Source organism: Brachyistius frenatus, unplaced genomic scaffold (assembly GCF_029030835.1).
Source record: "Brachyistius frenatus isolate BFR_SWC_R1_liver_20210118 unplaced genomic scaffold, ASM2903083v1 Contig_120, whole genome shotgun sequence".
NCBI classification, from domain to species: domain Eukaryota; kingdom Metazoa; phylum Chordata; class Actinopteri; family Embiotocidae; genus Brachyistius; species Brachyistius frenatus.
In genome coordinates, this window is record NW_027210719.1 from 167,523 (window position 1) to 180,279 (window position 12,757).

A 12,757-nucleotide genomic window follows, 5' to 3' on the forward strand; every position below is an offset into this window, starting at 1 on the left:
ATTCTTCAGACACAAGCTTTCATCTGGTTGTTGGGTGGCAGTGGCTTCCCCAGGTGGATCCCCACCGTCAGTCCATAATCTTTGCTTGCATGTTTCTCATGGACCTCAGGCTTCAGCATGAAACCTTCTCCTTGACAAAGCAGTCTGCGGGAATAAAGGAAACTGGCTCCTCTCCCAGGAGGTCTTGCAGTCGTTTACACCAGCCCTCCAGCATGGGGTCACGGGCCTCAGAGGCAACATTATATGGAGCCCAGAAGATCTGAGGGGCCAAAACCTGGAAGCCACAGTAGTGCAGGATGCTGTTCTGCAGAGAGAAACAAGTGTTGTTAGAGTCACTTGATTCAGGTACCAGCCCATTTATTGTTTGACCAGCTTAATGTATAGTGAAACTGTACCTGCAGCGGCCACAGTGGGACATTCATGTCTCCATTAATGCCATACTGTATCTGCAGCGGCCACAGTGTGACATTCATGTCACCATTAATGGCATTTGCGCTGAACATGGACTTATGACCCCAGTGGTAAAGGACAACATGGCTTTCTTATCCTGGACAAAGGAAAACAAAGTGAGGAAAAGAAACATTTTGAGACACCAATGCAGAACTCTGAACTGTTCCTCTACCTTGAAGACTCCCTGGGTGTATCACCCCTCTTGTGTGTAGGCAAAGCCAAGCGTGAGCACCTGATCAAACCAACCCTTCATGATTGCAGGAAAAGTGAACTAGTACATGGGGAAACACAAAGTTTTTTTTTTGTAAAAGCTAGTTTTCATTTGAAGGGCTTAAACGTCAGACACATTATAGTCGATCAGGCTCTACCTGAAAGATAATGAGGTCTGCCTCGGTAACTTTACGTTGCTCTTCAGTGATGTCAGCAGACAGTTTCCCTTCCTCCCATGCCAGTTTGGCCTCCTCTGCGTAACCGAAGTGCTCAACATTCTTAATGTCGCCTGCAACAAATGAAGGAGGTTTCCATTGTATTGAAGAGCAATCAAAGTACCATTTTTATAAAGTGGAAACCCAGGGGCTTATTGTAGAAAATTGAAACAGTCTCCTTTTAGAAGTCCTTTGATTTACTGCCAACCTGGCTGGGCCATTAGGACTATCACTGTTAAACTAACAGAAGATTATGATAAAAAAAAATATAAAAATAAAGACATCTTAAATCAGATGAAATCAGCTTTTATTCACCACAGGACAGGAAAAAACAAACAACACATCATTACCCCCCTCATTCTTCAGACACCAGCTTTCATCTGGTTGTTGGGTGGCAGTGGTTTCCCCAGATGGATCCCCACCATCAGTCCATACTCTTTACTTGCATGTTTCTCATGGACATCAGGCTTCAGCAGGAAACCTTCTACTTTTCAAAGCAGTCCGCGAGAGTAAATGAAAGTGGCTCCTCTCCCAGCAGGTCTTGCAGTCGTTTACGCCAGCCCTCCAGCATGGAGTCACAGTCCTCAGATGCATCACAAGATGGAGCCCAGAAGATCTGAGGGGCCAAAACCTGGAAGCCACAGTGGTTCAGGATGCCGTTCTGCAGAGGGAAACAAGTGTTGTTAAAGTCACTTGATTCAGGTACCAGCCCGTTTATTGTTTGACCAGCTTAATGTATAGTGAAACTGTACCTGCAGCGGCCACAGTGTGACATTCATGTCTCCATTAATTTGATTTGCATTTAACTTGGACCTGGTGGTAAAGGACAACATGGCTTTCTTATCCTGGACAAAGGAAAACAAAGTGAGGAAAAGAAACATTTTGAGACACCAATGCAGAACTCTGAACTGTTCACCTACCTTGAAGAGTCCCTGGGTGAATTGCTTCTCTTGTGTGTAGGCAAAGCCAAGCGTGAACACCCGATCAATCCAACCCTTCATGATTGCAGGAAAAGTGAACCAGTACATGGGGAACTACAGAAAAAAAAGAATAATTTAAAAGCTAGTTTTCATTTGAAGGGCTTAAACGTCAGAAACATTACTGTTGATCAGGCTCTACCTGAAAGATAACAAGGTCTGCCTCGGTGAGTTTATGTTGCTCTTCAGTGATGTCGGCAGACAGTTTCCCTTCCTCCCATGCCAGTTTGGTCTCCTCTGCGTAAAGGAAGTCTTTGGCATTCTTGACTTGGCCTGCAAAAAATGAAGGAGGTTTCTTTTGCAGTGAAGAGCAATCAACATTTTTTTTTAAATTATACTTTGGGGGAAAACACTCATTTACCCGTGATGTCCTTAGCAGTAGCAGCAGCTTTAAACTTCATGGCATACAGGTCTGATACTTTAACTGTGCAGCCCTGAGCTGTTAAAACCTCCACAGCAGCATCTTTAGCTGCAGCACTAAATGAGCCGGAGCTCTGGTGGGCATACACAATCAACACTTTCGTTGCTGCAAAGCGGAAAAAAAGTAAGATTAGATTAAGGTCCCATCAGATCAGAAATATTTGAGTTACTTGAGCTTTCTAGGTTTCTATCAAAACTTTCAACAATTACAAGCAAAGACAAGAACTCCCCCATTTTGAAGCAGGCCATCTGCAGTGGACAATGAGAGGATGAGGTGATGGAAAAAAGCTGATAATTCTACAAGGGCTCAATATTCTGCTTTTATACACCCCGAGCTGAACGTCAACCATGGGGGTTGCCAATCAGCAATCAAGCTCACCAACCAATCAGATGACACCAATGGATTTTCTCTCAGGTCTCCAGTCTATCTTTACTGAAATGGGAAACATATTTAGATACAAGTGGAGTCTATGTACCACTAACTGTAAGCTGAGGATGCTGGCAGTTTTATACACAGGAAACACTCTTCCAGATACACCTTCACAACAGTCTCTTTTTCTATTTTGGTTAAGGAAGAGAGCTCATGTTTGTCCCTGTTTTGACCTCTTTGATAGAGTAACCGTTAGTGATGGTGAGATGAAGCCTCATGAGGCATCGAACCACTTCCGCCAATTGGTTCGAGAAAGGGTTCATTTCTCGAAGCTTCATGTGCACACGAAACCACCTACTGTCCGAGTGTATAATCACAGGCAGCTGTATCTGAACCACATCATGTGATGCATTGAATTTTTGTGTCTGTTATGGCTGTTGGGAATGACTATGAATTACAGAAATGTATGACCAAATAATTTCTGTACATAAATTATCACATATGTGCATAATAAAATATTTTTTGAATGTGTCCTGTGTGTGCAAATTTTCCCAAAATGGTAGTATCATATGATATGGCAGGTTGTGTAATAATGTTTTTCTGTCACTTTAGGAAAATGGCATGGGCTTAAGCAGGCAGAGGACAGTGAAAGTGTTTGTGGAACTAGGAAGAGGGGACTGAATATGCTTGTGTAACTTGGACAATGATGTACAGGACAGGGGACATTTTATTCATTTTTATTCAGAAATAACAGTTTCTCAACAGTTTTTGGTTTTGTGGATGTCCACATGTCAGAAGTAAGGCTAACAGCAGCCACCTTTTCCACTTTAGCCTAAGCCTTCTCCTTACCTGACTCATACTTGGCCTCCACCGTGGCCTTCAGAGCCTAAAGGAAAAAATATATAGTGCTGAACTGTGAGACACAATAAAGTACTCATTTGTTTCATGCATGCACCCATACATACCTGCCTTGTAGGGAGAACATAATTAGGATCCAGTTTGGACACAAATGCCCTGAATCCAACATAATCCACAATACTGAAGGGCTGTGTGTCCTTCACTATCATGGAGACGAGGGCTTCATCCAGCTCTTGTTTTCTGGTGGCTGGTTAAAAGAGAATAAATACAGTGTCTGTTACCTGTCTTTATTTGCACAATAAACAAAAGTGAACAGGGAAAAATTGTGATGGTGCATTTGTAATATTGTAATGACTTACCTTGGCTGGGTGAAGCTCCAGTTTCCTCCTTATTCTCATGCAAGGCACAGTAATGCCTCAGCATGGATGAGGTGTTGTTATTGTACCCCAACTCCTTGGAGCACAATAAACACCTCACCTTTGAATAAAATAAGAAACTGTGAAAAATACAGTTCTTGATAAGCAAACCTAATGTGTCTGAAATAGAGTTAGATTTAGCTTACCTTATTAGGAGTTATCAAATCAAAGTGTTCCCACAGGGGAAATCCTCCTCTTCCTAGCTGGCTCCATCCTATCACCTATCCTTCTCTCCTCTCTCTCTCTCTCTCTCTCCTAAATGTCCAAACTATCTCTCTCTCTCTCTCTCTCTCTCTCTCTCTCTATCTCTCTCTCTTCTCCAAACTATCCAAACTCTCAGCTGACCTCAACTCTCCACCAACAACCCACATTTTGAATGGAGCCTGAGGGGTTTATATTGCTGTCAAACCTCCAGGCAAAATCTGAACCACTTCCCGAAGCAGTCACGTGGTACAGCCGGGCAGCGAGGCTTCGGACCTCATCATTTTTGGCTCCTCCCCTAAATGAAGCAAGCCTCGACACGCGCTTCGAGGAAACGCCCCCTCCCTCCATTAGTCGACACACGAAACACTCTTCCAGATATACCTTCACAACAGTCTCTTTTTCTATTTTGGTTAGCTCATGTTTGTCCCTGTTTTGACCTCTTTGATAGAGTAACTGTTAGAATATTTGAGGCCATTCATGTCTAAAGAGTCAAACATTGACAATGAGATAATACTCAGCTTAGAGTGGAAAAATATTTTAGAACCACTTCCAGTTGTCCCATTTCCCAATATGACAATATTGTGGCTCCTTTGAGAGCTAATATGAAGGCAGAAGGTCATCAAGTTCCACAAAACTCTTAATTTGGTGAAAATTTGGAAATGGTAGTCTTCTTACAATAAATTCATAAACATGTTCAATACTTGCTTTTCACAGGAGAAAAAGTTAATTTCCTTTGCAAAGTTAGTCCTAATAAGCTTCAGAAACAAGTGCACAACTTGTGTCCCAGTAAATTGGAAATTTCAGAGACCCCTCTAGCTGCCACAGTTGTACTTCTAAAGTGGCAACCCAGGGGCTTATTGTACAAGATTGAAACAGTCTCCTTTTAGAAGTCTTGATTTACTACCAACCCGGCTGGGCCATTAGGACTATCACTGTTAAACTAACAGAAGATTATGATAAAAAAAAAGAAAAAAAAATAAATAAAGACATCTTAAATCAGATGAAATCAGCTTTTATTCACCAGAGGACCAGACAAACAACACTTCATTAGCCCCCCTCATTCTTCAGACACCAGCTTTCATCTGGTTGTTGGGTGGCAGTAGCTTGCCCAGGTGGATCCCCACCATCAGTCCATACTCTTTGCTTGCATGTTTCTCATGGACCTCAGGCTTCAGCAGGAAACCTTCTCCTTTTCAAAGCAGTCCGAGGGAGTAAAGGAAAGTGGCTCCTCTCCCAGGAGGTCTTGCAGTCGTTTACGCCAGCCCTCCAGCATGGAGTCACGGGTCTCAGCGGCACAATATGGAGCCCAGAAGATCTGAGGGGCCAAAACCTGGAAGCCACAGTAGTTCAGGATGCCGTTCTGCAGAGAGAAACAAGTGTTGGTAGAGTCACTTGATTCAGGTACCAGCCCATTTATTGTTTGAACAGCTTAATGTATAGTGAAACTGTACCTGCATCGGCCACAGTGTGACACTCATGTCTCCATTAATGCTATGTGCGCCAAACGAGGACTTAAGAGACCCAGTGGTAAAGGACAACATGGCTTTCTTATCCTGGACAAAGTAAAACAAAGTGAGGAAAAGAAACATTTTGAGACACCAATGCAGAACTCTGAACTGTTCACCTACCTTGAAGACTCCCTGAGTGAATCGCTTCTCTTGTGTGTAGGCAAAGCCAACCGTGAGCACCCGATCAAGCCAACCCTTCATGATTGCAGGAACAGTGAACCAGTACATGGGGAACTACAGAAAGAAAAAAAAGTTTAAATCTAGGGTTCATTTGAAGGGCTTAAACGTCAGAAACATTACTGTTGATTAGGCTTTACCTGCAAGATAATGAGGTCTGCCTCGGTGACTTTACGTTGCTCTTCAGTGATGTCAGCAGACAGTTTCCCTTCCTCCCATGCCAGTTTGGTCTCCTCTGCGTAACGGAAGTCCTCGGGATACTTGACTTTGCCTGCAACAAATGAAGGAGGTTTCCTTTGTAGTGAAGAGCAATCAAAACATTATTTTTACACTTTGGGGGAAAACACTCATTTACCTGTTATGTCTTCAGCAGTAGCAGCAGCAGCAGCTTTAAACTTCATGGCATACAGGTCTGATACTTCAACTGTGCAGCCCTGAGCCGTTAAAACCTCCACAGCAGCATCTTTAGCTGCAGCACTAAATGAGCCGGAGCTCTGGTGGGCATACACAATCAACACTTTCTTTGCTGCCAAGCAAAAAAATTAAGATTAGATTAAGTTCCCACAGATCAGGAATATTTGAGTTATTTGAGCTTTCTAGGTTGCTATCAAAACTTTCAACAATTACAAGCAAAAACAAGCCAACAACTCACCCATTTTGAAGCAGGCTGTCTGCTCTGGACAATGAGCTGATGAGATGATGGAAAAAGCTGATAATTCTACAAGGGCTCAATATTCTGCTTTTATACACCCCGAGCTGAACGTCACCCAGGTGCTGCCAATCAGCAATCAAGCTCACCAACCAATCAGGTGACACCAATGGATTTTCTCTCAGGTCTCCAGTCTATCTCTTTCTGAAATTGGAAACATATTTAGATACAAGTGGAGTCTATGTACCACTAACTGTAAGCTGAGGTTGCTGCCAGTTTTATACACCGGAAACACTCTTGCAGATATACCTTCACAACAGTCTCTTTTTCTATTTTGGTTTAGGAAAAGAGCTCATGTTTGTCCCTGTTTTGACCTCTTTGATAGAGTAACTGTTAGAATATTTGAGGCCATTCATGTCTGTAGAGTCAAACATTGACAATGAGATAATACTCAGCTTAGAGTGGAAAAATATTTTATAACCACTTCCAGTTGTCCCATTTCCCAATATGACAATATTGTGGCTCCTTTGAGAGCAAATATGAAGGCAGAAGATCAGAGTTCCACAAAACTTTTAACATGGTAAAAATTTGGAAATGGTAGTCTTCTTACAATAAATTCATAAACATGTTCAATACTCACTTTTCACAGGAGAAAAAGTTAATTTCCTTTCCAAATATAGTCCAAATAAGCATCACAAACAAGTGTACAACTTGTGTCCCAGTAAATTGGAAATTTCAGAGACCCCTCTAGCTGCCACAGTTGTACTTCTAAAGTGGCAACCCAGGGGCTTATTGTACAAGATTGAAACAGTCTCCTTTTAGAAGTCTTGATTTACTACCAACCTGGCTGGGCCATTAGGACTATCACTGTTAAACTAACAGAAGATTATGATAAAAAAAAAATATATAAAGACATCTTAAATCAGATGAAATCAGCTTTTATTCACCACAGGACAAGACAAACAACACTTCATTAGCCCCCCTCATTCTTCAGACACCAGCTTTCATCTGGTTGTTGGGTGGCAGTGGCTTCCCCAGGTGGATCCCCACCGTCAGTCCATACTCTTTGCTTGCATGTTTCTCATGGACCTCAGGCTTCAGCAGGAAACCTTCTGCTTGACAAAGCAGTCTGCGGGAGTAAAGGAAAGTGGCTCCTCTCCCAGGAGGTCTTGCAGTCGTTTACGCCAGCCCTCCAGCATGGAGTCACGGGCCTCAGAGGCACCACAAGATGGAGCCCAGAAGATCTGAGGGGCCAAAACCTGGAAGCCACAGTGGTTCAGGATGCCGTTCTGCAGAGAGAAACAAGTGTTGGTAGAGTCACTTGATTCAGGTACCAGCCCATTTATCGTTTGACCAGCTTAATGTACAGTGAAACTGTACCTGCACCGGCCACAGTGTGACATTCATGTCTCCATTAATTTGATTTGCGTTGAACTTGGACCTGGTGGTAAAGGACAACATGGCTTTCTTATCCTGGACAAAGGAAAACAAAGTGAGGAAAAGAAACATTTTGAGACACCAATGCAGAACTCTGAACTGTTCCCCTACCTTGAAGACTCCCTGGGTGAATCGCTTCTCTTGTGTGTAGGCAAAGCCAAGCGTGAGCACCCGATCAAACCAACCCTTCATGATTGCAGGAACAGTGAACCAGTACATGGGAAACTAAGCAGAAAAAAAAAAAAAAAAATAAATAATAATTTAAAAGCTAGTTTTCATTTGAAGGGCTTAAACGTCAGAAACATTACTGTTGATCAGGCTCTACCTGAAAGATAATGAGGTCTGCCTCGATGAGTTTACTTTGCTCTTCAGTGATGTCAGCAGACAGTTTCCCTTCCTCCCATGCCAGTTTGGTCTCCTCTGCGTAACGGAAGTCCTCGGCATTCTTGACTTGGCCTGCAAAAAATGAAGGAGGTTTCCTTTGTAGTGAAGAGCAATCAAAAAACCAAAGTTACACTTTGGGGGAAAACACTCATTTACCTGTGATGTCCTCAGCAGTAGCAGCAGCTTTAAACTTCATGGCATACAGGTCTGATACTTCAACTGTGCAGCCCTGAGCCGTTAAAACCTCCACAGCAGCATCTTTAGCTGCAGCACTAAATGAGCCGGAGCTCTGGTGGGCATACACAATCAACACTTTCTTTGCTGCAAAGCAAAAAAATTAAGATTAGATTAAGTTCCCACAGATCAGGAATATTTGAGTTATTTGAGCTTTCTAGGTTGCTATCAAAACTTTCAACAATTACAAGCAAAAACAAGCCAACAACTCACCCATTTTGAAGCAGGTGGTCTGCTCTGGACAATGAGCTGATGAGATGATGGAAAAAGCTGATAATTCTACAAGGGCTCAATATTCTGCTTTTATACACCCCGAGCTGAACGTCACCCAGGTGCTGCCAATCAGCAATCAAGCTCACCAACCAATCAGGTGACACCAATGGATTTTCTCTCAGTCTATCTCTTTCTGAAATTGGAAACATATTTAGATACAAGTGGAGTCTATGTACCACTAACTGTAAGCTGAGGTTGCTGCCAGTTTTATACACCAGAAACACTCTTGCAGATATACCTTCACAACAGTCTCTTTTTCTATTTTGGTTTAAGGAAAAGAGCTCATGTTTGTCCCTGTTTTGACCTCTTTGATAGAGTAACTGTTAGAATATTTGAGGCCATTCATGTCTGTAGAGTCAAACATTGACAATGAGATAATACTCAGCTTAGAATGGAAAAATATTTTAGAACCACTTCCAGTTGTCCCATTTCCCAATATGACAATATTGTGGCTCCTTTGAGAGCTAATATGAAGGCAGAAGATCAGAGTTCCACAAAACTTTTAACGTGGTAAAAATTTGGAAATGGTAGTCTTCTTACAATAAATTCATAAACATGTTCAATACTCACTTTTCACAGGAGAGAAAGTTACTTCCCTTTGCAAAGTTAGTCTAAACCTCAGAAATAAGTGTACAACTTGTATCCCAGTAAATACTACATTTCAGAGACCCCTCCAGCTGCCACAGTTGTACTTCTAAAGTGGCAACCCAGGGGCTTATTGTACAAGATTGAAACAGTCTCCTTTTAGAAGTCCTTTGATTTACTACCAACCTGGCTGGGCCATTAGGACTACCACTGTTAAACTAACAGAAGATTATCATAAAAAGAAATAAAGACATCTTAAATCAGATGAAATCAGCTTTTATTCACCACAGGACAAGACACAACACTTCATTAGCCCCCCTCATTCTTCAGACACCAGCTTTCATCTGGTTGTTGGGTGGCAGTGGCTTCCCCAGGTGGATCCCCACCGTCAGTCCATACTCTTTGCTTGCATGTTTCTCATGGACCTCAGGCTTCAGCAGGAAACCTTCTCCTTGTCAAAGCAGTCCAAGGGAGTAAAGGAAAGTCGGCTCCTCTCCCAGGAGGTCTTGCAGTCGTTTACGCCAGCCCTCCAGCATGGAGTCACGGGCCTCAGAGGCACCACAAGATGGAGCCCAGAAGATCTGAGGGGCCAAAACCTGGAAGCCACAGTAGTGCAGGATGCCGTTCTGCAGAGAGAAACAAGTGCTGTTAGAGTCACTTGATTCAGGTACCAGCCCGTTTATCGTTTGACCAGCTTAATGTAGAGTGAAACTGTACCTGCAGCGGCCACAGTGTGACATTCATGTCTCCATTAATGCCATCTGCACCCAACATGGGGTCATGAGAGCCAGTGGTAAAGGACAACATGGCTTTCTTATCCTTGACAAAGGAAAACAAAGTGAGGAAAAGAAACATTTTGAGACACCAATGCAGAACTCTGAACTGTTCACCTACCTTGAAGACTCCCTGAGTGAATCGCTTCTCTTGTGTGTAGGCAAAGCCAACCGTGAGCACCCGATCAAGCCAACCCTTCATGATTGCAGGAACAGTGAACCAGTACATGGGGAACTACAGAAAGAAAAAAAAGTTTAAATCTAGGGTTCATTTGAAGGGCTTAAACGTCAGAAACATTACTGTTGATTAGGCTTTACCTGCAAGATAATGAGGTCTGCCTCGGTGACTTTACGTTGCTCTTCAGTGATGTCAGCAGACAGTTTCCCTTCCTCCCATGCCAGTTTGGTCTCCTCTACATAAGGGAGGTGCTCTGCATTCTTAATGTTGCCTGCAACAAATGAAGGAGGTTTCCTTTGTAGTGAAGAGCAATCAAAACATTATTTTTACACTTTGGGGGAAAACACTCATTTACCTGTTATGTCTTCAGCAGTAGCAGCAGCAGCAGCTTTAAACTTCATGGCATACAGGTCTGATACTTCAACTGTGCAGCCCTGAGCCGTTAAAACCTCCACAGCAGCATCTTTAGCTGCAGCACTAAATGAGCCGGAGCTCTGGTGGGCAAACACAATCAACACTTTCTTTGCTGCAAAGGAAAAAAATAAAAGATTGGATTAACTTCCCATCAGATCAGAAGCATTTCAGCAACCAAAACTTTCAACAAATTACAAGCAAAGGCAAATAAACACACCCATTTTGAAGCAAGCTGTTAACTGTCAATGATGAGCTGTACAGTGAGTTGATGGAAAAAGCTGCTCATCTTGAATGAGCTCAACAAGCTGTTTTTAAACACCCTAAGCTCAAACTCACCCAGGTGTAGCCAATCAGCAATCAAGCTCATCAATCAAACAGCTGGCTCCGAATGATTATCCCTCAGATCCATTCTTCAAATATTTTACATCAACTTGAAGTGCATTTCATATACCACTTACAGCAAGCAGAAGATGTAACCAGTTTTATATACATGATCAATTCTTGCGCGTGTACCTTCTACTTAAAGACAGAGCATCTCTTTTTCTATTTGGGTTTACCCACGAAGAGACAGAGCTCATGATGGTCTATGTTTTGATGTCATTTATTCAGCAACTGCAAGGATATTTGAGAGCATGCGTGTCTGTCTTTGTCTGTCTGTTTTAAGACGTTTAGAAAATTGTATACCACTCCTGATGTCTTCAAACCACATGAAGCACACGTGGCTGCGTGATCCTCACTATAGTGTTACTGGTTTTCAGTTCTGTTTTCCTTTACTTTACGTTTCTCCAAAGAAACACTTGCCTGCGGTCAAGTCCACTCACAAATGTGTCCTTGTAAAAAAGAGAAGAAAGAAAAATTGACGCAATGGGCATCAAAGGCAGACATGAGCTGGCACACATCTGGGACTAAAAGCAGTCTTTACACTCATCTAACTAGCCACTGTAAGCAGGAGGGGGGGTAATGAACAACTGCTACATATTAGTACGTAGGAGTACATGCTTGCAAGCATGCCACATAAGTGAAACATAAGTATGCCTTGTCAGCCCTCTCTCACCATATTGTCTCTTTTTTTTAATCTCACTTATTAAAAGTGATTTTAGTTTTAGGTATCAGTAGCAATTTATCAGTCCAGCATTTGGATGGTTCAAATGTAAAATTATGAAGCATTTTGGTGTTTATGAGGCTGTTTTTATTTCATCTCCGTGGCCTCCCAGTTTTTTTTACACCCCACTCGTATGTTGGTATTCATTGTGCTTCATGTGGAGCCTCTGGCTGCGTTCCCTCTGTTGTGACGGGAAGGGATCATGTTTTTTGCCCGGGGGTTATGTTTTCATGGTTTGTGATGTATTGAGCCATTCGATCCCAGACTGTTTAGTTGCAACACTGTGTGCTGTGATCACACTTTTTACTACATGTGTCAGGTATTCAGGGTTTTCACAGTGGTTCATGTGTTTCATAAAGCCTTCACAACTTACCGTAAAACATTAAAGAAGCATCTGCCACCAACATTTAGGGGGTTCTTTAGATATAACCACAACCACATAAATTATAGAGTAGATAGTGACACAAAAAAGGTGCACACACACACACACACACACACACACACACACACACACACACACACACACACACACACCATTACAGATGGTTTTCACCTTACTGCTCTTTCTTATGGGTGCTGGAGTAATACAAAAAAGTGGCCTACACTGCCATCATGTGGTTAGACTGACATTTTGTTCATTTATTTAAAATGCATACTGCAATTAATGATAAACTGCAGCAGTATGCAGATTTCTGATAACAGTTTGTATCTTTGATTCTATAGTTTTTGTATAATATTTATTGAGAGGATTGTAACTGTGGATCTGCTGCAGCAGAAATGTTTCTTCTGTCATAATTTTCAGCTAAAATTTAACAGTGAAGTTCACATGCTGTATTTGATTAAAATACCACTAACAGAAGCAACACAGCAACATTGTTTGCCAAGAGGCCAATTGTCCCATTTTCCATCCACTTTTCTATTGT

The 12,757-nt window shown here is 42.3% G+C and overlaps 5 pseudogenes; all 5 read right to left on the reverse strand.

Annotated features, from left to right (window-relative positions):
- Positions 1–5: 5 nt before the first annotated feature.
- On the reverse strand, positions 6–1,096 carry LOC138629704 (NAD(P)H dehydrogenase [quinone] 1-like; annotated as a pseudogene).
- A 141-nt stretch (positions 1,097–1,237) lies between these two features.
- LOC138629744 (NAD(P)H dehydrogenase [quinone] 1-like) lies at positions 1,238–3,500 on the reverse strand (annotated as a pseudogene).
- A 1,684-nt stretch (positions 3,501–5,184) lies between these two features.
- LOC138629745 (ribosyldihydronicotinamide dehydrogenase [quinone]-like) lies at positions 5,185–6,461 on the reverse strand (annotated as a pseudogene).
- A 983-nt stretch (positions 6,462–7,444) lies between these two features.
- On the reverse strand, positions 7,445–8,726 carry LOC138629746 (NAD(P)H dehydrogenase [quinone] 1-like; annotated as a pseudogene).
- Positions 8,727–9,693: 967 nt separating this feature from the next.
- LOC138629747 (NAD(P)H dehydrogenase [quinone] 1-like) lies at positions 9,694–10,953 on the reverse strand (annotated as a pseudogene).
- Between the last annotated feature and the right edge of the window lie 1,804 nt (positions 10,954–12,757).